Source organism: Dufourea novaeangliae, unplaced genomic scaffold, assembly GCF_001272555.1.
Source record: "Dufourea novaeangliae isolate 0120121106 unplaced genomic scaffold, ASM127255v1 scaffold64, whole genome shotgun sequence".
Classification (NCBI taxonomy): Eukaryota; Metazoa; Arthropoda; class Insecta; order Hymenoptera; family Halictidae; genus Dufourea; species Dufourea novaeangliae.
Genome location: NW_015373954.1, coordinates 946,010 through 952,569, shown reverse-complemented (window position 1 = coordinate 952,569; position 6,560 = coordinate 946,010).

Sequence of the window (6,560 nt, the reverse complement as noted above, 5' to 3'; positions counted from 1 at the left end):
CCCGCGAGAACAGTGCTCCATCACACGCCTTCGATGAAATTCGAATTTTTCCCTCGTCGCTGGTTTCGACAGGATTCGACGAAACCGTTTGTCCACTGGTCTGAACGGAGATTCCGAGAAAATTTTTGGTGGAACGGCATGGATCCTCTGGATCGGTGACGTTGCACCGACGGGATTTTGTCCTCACGATGATCGTGGCGTGGTTGGAAGTATCTGAAAATTGGAATATTTAGGCGGTGTCGATGTTACGGCGAATTTTTATGGAGACTTTTCGTTATCGATACCGAGGAAGATGTCTTTCTGATGTTGGAACTTGGCTGAAGTGGCTGAGACTTAGAATTTGACGATGGTTCAGAAGAGAAACATGTATCGAAGTATGCTTTGCGTTGGTGGTAGAGTTGCTCGAAAAACAATTCCAACGGAGTCGTTCTGTTGATTGGTCAGTCTTCCTGTGTCAGTCACTCTGGTGGTCACGATAATCGATTTCTCCCTTCTTGTCAGTGGATTTTTCCAGGTCTCTGCTGCTGATCTATCGACGGCCTCTGATCTGAAAAATCACAAGAAATAATATTTCCAAATATACTTCGACACTATCTTAACCGCATGCAATTTGTTATACATCAGAATTACAGGGTATCTTGTATATTACTCAATGTATTAACACATTGACTGCTGTAGGAATGACCATCGTCGCCATGACTAATTAAAACATATCAAATAATCTGTAAAATTTGTATACTTTTCGATACCAATCCAGTACACTAAATTTGTGTCTTTTTTTAAATCTGTGGTTTGGTGCAAGAAATACCAATATCATATTTTTACAAAAATGGGCTCATAAACAATTGTACATTCTACATCTTAGAAACGAAACTCGAAACAGCAGAAATTTCTGTGTCAGGAATTATTCGAACATATCTTTAACTGCTAATATCCGAACCTCATAAATACTGACATCGAGAAATATTAATTTAATATTCACACCAGCTTGTCATGAAGCATCGGAGGCAAAATCGCGCCGAAGACTTTGCAAGCACAAAAAAAAGAATGTCGACAGAGACAGGTTAAACGGATGAGATCATCGGAAGAAATTCGCGTGTTCTCGGACGGGGATACGAGGTGGACTCTCTCATCAGTTGCCACGTTGAAAAATCGAGGTCGACCACACACAGGTTCATCATCGTTTGAAGCGACGTGGGCTGCCCTCCCCTTGTCCCCAAAGGATCGACGATTAAAGCGTTCGCCAGGAGGGGGGAGGCCGATTTACCCTTGGAAAACGCGTCTCGCCGGCCGGAGGGGGCTGATGCTACTCGCGTGTCTGCTAGGCTGCTGCCGGATACATGGAATAGGAAAACATTCTCGCCGTGCCCGGTGGAAAGCCGCCTGGTGAAACGTAAATCTGCGCTTTGAAGAGCGTTTTTGGTCGCGTCTCTCTGTCGTTTGCCGTTCTCTCCTTCCCGTTTTCGTCTACCCAGGTACATAGGAGAGAGTCTGGGCAAGTGACATCAAAGAGGCATACGGTTCTCTCTAGCTGGCGGGGACCGCGATAGAGGGGGGGAGAGGGCATGAAAGCGCACAGGTGCATATCGTCGACGTTCGTTTGTGGGCTGCGTTGGGTTCACAGAGTGGGGCAGATTGCGAAACAGAAGGTGGATAAAAGGGAGAGTTGGGGCGAGAAGATGGAGGAGGTGATGCTGCGAAGGAAGCTGAGCGAAAGAACTAGATATTATGGTAAACAAGAGAGATATATTAGATGGAATAGTAAGGTGTCCCAGTGCTTATGAATTGGCAGTGTATATATTATTTATAATATAAGGGGAATCAATAAGAATGTATGTATTATTTATAATATAGTTTTTTCAGGCTGTTCTCGAGTTGAAGTGTTCGTCTACTAATGTCACATTGTAGAAAGAAACGGTTGGAATATTTAAATGGAAGCGTGTCTACGGAAAAGATTCTAAATCTCATGGAAGTGGGAGGGGGTGGGGGTGGGTCTTACAGAAAGGAGAGTCAAAAGCCAATGGATTAACGATTGAGAATCCTAGAAATGGAGAAGGTCTCGAGAGAGACACATGGATTAAGGGAAGGGGGCAGAATGAAATGAAGTGGGATTAAGAATTGGGGATCTTAAAACGGGATGGGCGGCAGAGGAGGGGACGAAAACAGAGGGGATGGTTGAACAAGCAAAAGAGCGACTCAAAATGTCAGATAACAAAGGTGGAGATCAGGAGGAGATTAAAGGGATCAAATCAGGAAAGTGGGATACTGAAGGAGAAGGAGAGACTGTGTTACGGGGATTACATGGACAGAGGGCTGTGATATAAAAATATTCGATGGTAGGGAGAGAAATTGAAGGTTGAATTCGAAACAAGAAACGTACTATTATAATAATAGGTTGCAAAGAAATAGAAAGGAATGGCTGATTTAATGCAAAGCGATATTTAATGGAAAGAATGGCTTATTTTTCCAGGAATTCTGAAAATTCTTCACAATGGTCTGTTCTCACGGTTTAGTATAACATCGAATGTTATTACAGAGTCTGTTCTTTTCTATAATACAACCGAAACCACTTGCAAACTCAGACTCATTTGTAAAATCGGATTTCTTGGTGTTGCTTAAGCAAGTGTATTATGATACCTGCGTTTGGTTAAGCATTCATATGAAAAGTAGTGAACAAAAAAGATAATGAAGGAAGTAGAAAATCTCTCGTACGAAACTTGCTCGCAGGACATGTCTGACTATAAACAGTCTTATTCTACTGAGTCTGACTTATAAACTCACTTTCTCATAATAAAGTGGAAGAAGAGATTGACGATAAAGAAATTCAACATTTTCATGCTATCACATTTCTATTATATTCAGTATTACGAATGATATGTCGAATATTATAATTTTATATACGATATGTTAACGTTAGAATATAATATTTCCACTGTGGATTTTATGCTTTTACAGAATATCCGATCGTCGAAAATTCAGTATACATACATAGTACAAAGTTCCAATAACTAAATCGTTTAATAATAATCCTCTTTATTATTATCTATCATTAAATTTTGTGTACAAGATCATTAAGATTATCTGAATAATCTTAAATCTTAACCGAGTACATTGCGGAAACGGTTCGCCGGCGAGGAGGCGCGCGGAAAATCCCGAAATCCCCCAAAGAAAATTCGTTTGCTTGTTCGCCGTCCGGGAGTGTTTCTTTTCTCCGGATTGAACGGAGTCGCATTATTGTTAAAACAAACAGGTAGCGCCGCGGGGAAACCGCGAGGATCGAGCAACAAACGGTTCAAGCCGCAATCACGAAGAGTTTAAAAAGTTTTTTTTTTCAATTCACCGAGAAGTTTCACCACTGCTCACCCCCCAAACCCCTGTGGCGGTGAAACGAAGTTCCGTCGTTTGCCGCGCCGAAATGCCTGCGACTGTAATCACGTTCATTTGAACGCGGATGCATTTTAATGCCGCAAGAAACTCGATTCGAAAGTTCCGGTCCGCTACCGGGCAAAAACTTAGGGCTCGTTAAGGGCCCCGTGCATTTGCATGACACTTATCACAACTCTGGCAAGGACCTTTAAGATACACAAACTTAAAGGGAGGAAGCCAGAATAAGGATTAACGTCTTTCAACACATTACTCGGTGGCACCAATTTCCATGAAAATTGTATACAGTCGAAGGAACTTTTCTTAATGTAACTGTGACTTCTGAAGTTAGGTTTGTCTCTAGACTGTTTATTTTAGGTATATATCGCGTAGACTACTCTCTAAAACAAAGTGTAATTCAATTTTTAATCGAATTTACCGTGTCTTCTGTTGAACTGTAAGTTGAGGTAACTTTGACTCAAAGTCAGATAATGATCATGTTCGATTTTGCAGCTTTTCTGCAAGTATTTATTATATGAAATACCTTTTCACGTAAAGATCAATTTAATTATTTGCACAGCAAATTTTGTAATAGAAACAACGAAATGAACTGATTCTCAAAGCAGATTCCGAATCTAACTGGTCAAAAGCATGGTGTTTGTAAGACTCCGTGAAATACTGCAATTTTATTGTCGATTTATACTTGCTTTTGTCTAACAACTGACGCGGTTTATATACGTTCGGCGTTCTGCGAATTTTCTTGTACGATTTCTTATTTACAAATCGATCGGGATCTTTTATTACCGCCCTTGCAACTAATTCTCTAAATTTAAACCGTGAACGGGATCGTGGGAATTGAAATGTCTGATAATATTACTGGAATTCTGTTGAAAAATAAATGATGTTAAATTACGGTGAGAATAGTATAGGTAATCAATGTTAATTAACGGTTAATCGTAGTATAACCCTATTATTTAAATATATAGTTATCAAGTCTGTTAATTGATGACTGGAAACGATGTTTTAAAATTGTAATTAAAAGGTATATTTATGATTTAGTGTTTATACCACTGAATTACAATTTTATACCACCATTTCCGGTCACCGATAAACACACTGGGGCCGAAGAATGATTTTTACATGTTAATACCGAAGAAATCTGTGATTCGGTAGATTATTAGAATAGGCACACGAGGAAGTAAACATCGTCGAAGCATGTTCAGCACCGTTTAGTGATACTGTACCAGCGGTTTGGTCCAGCGACATTAACGATTTCCGGTCGCTGGTTGATGCGGGTATCGATGGCCGAGCGTTACGTACGATCGACACGATGACGTAAAGCAGATGACTCGTTACGACGGAATTACCCGACCTTCCTTTCGAAGTGAAAACTTCGTCTTCTCGTATACAGCTTCGCTGGAGTTTCGAGAACTCGATCCAGCACCGTAGTACCCGAAGATCTATTTCCTCGCTCCGGAAATAGTAGAATCTTTTAACCAATGAAAGAATCTTACCCGAGGAGAAATTGTTCGGTGTTCTCGAACAATCTCATTTCAATAACAACTTTTATTCGTACATCATTCGAACAGTATATTTCGCAAAAATTTACTCAATAAAATTTCATCGTTTCACTATTCCAGTATTTTCCAACCCATCTTGGATCATTGAATAAGTTTAAAATTAATAGGTGCTCCAAATAAAGAACGACACATTAGGTAAAACCATTGAATCCTTGAGCTGAGGAATATCAATAATTTAGTAATTGCCCCCCAAAATTATTCAAATTGCTCCTCGGTGAGGCGTATTCTCCAAGCCAGTCGTGCCGTGGACTTTATACCACAACAGATATCTCGCAAAAAAATAGAAAAACAGTTCCGTTCAGTCCAATATATTAATTTTAAAACCCCACAATTCTAGAAGAAACACTTTTGCCACGTTATTCCTGGGACGCCCGTTTTGTCGTTCCTGTTTCGATACTGGCGTGTATTAGTCCGAAAAATTGACTCCTCGAGGAACGGAGCGCGACGGAATTGGCGCAGATGCGAAGTCGTCCCAGTGAATCGATTGCACACAGAGACCGGTGCGTGCCGATGACGGTGCGCATTTGTGACACGGGCCGAGGTAACGACAACCCATGGATTACTCGGGCGCGACACGTGTTGCCGACGTTTACCCCCGCGTCACGTTAACATGCGCATCGGTGGGGGGGTTTGGGGGGGGGGGTGGTCGATCCTGTTGCGGATGATTTACATGCGGTCGCATAACGCCGGCTGGGCTCGTACCATACCGAGAGAGGCACTCTTTCGTCTCCCCTCCGTAAGCTTTCTAGAAATTCGTTCGGTTCTCTGGGAATTCTGAGACATTCAGAGGATCGATATTGATCCCACATAATGCCACGGAGAAATTGAACGGTTGGTGTAAAGTGGAAGTGAACGAGGGAAAGTAAGCGAATATGTTGTTCCTATGGTGACTGTGTTGCATTAACCCTTTAACACCGAATGTCACGTATACGTTACATATAGAAAATTATATTTTTTGTTTGAATTAAACTAGTTGCGAGGAATAAGTTTTTCCTCCGAAATAGGTGTTTGGACGTTAGAGGGTTGAAAATAAAAGAAACAAAATTTTTTAAGTAGGTTGGTTTAATATTGATGTTTTTGATTTCGAAATGACAAGATAGAGTATGTGTATCATTCTTATAATTTTGAAATAACGATTTAAGGCGTTATACCTATTGAGGGATACTGGCACATACATGTGTATAACGTTTAATTGATTTTTCATTTAATAAACCTCCGAAACGAAGCCTCGTAATTTCATCGTTTTTGATTTTCGTCAAATTTTCGTGCGTAAAATCCATCCTGCGAAAGTGTCCCATATTTTTCTCAACACCTTGTATACGTATCTCGCGAAACGTTCAGATACTCCGCGGAACTTTGTCCCCGCGGTATCGCGAGTCTCGAGGTCCACCTACCCACACCATCCCCTAATTGAATTCGATCGAAAATACTTGTCTAATTGCAGCATCGAGCGGGGCGCCCGGAAGTTCGTCCCCGTCGGAAAGTGGGACTGAACTTTCCAGTTTATGGAACTGAATCTTAAGTGGCCGACCCTCCAATTTAAACTTTGGTTACCGTTCTCTGTCCTCGAAAGAGTGAATCAACCCCCTTCCCCTCTTTAGGTGGTGGCGCCACACC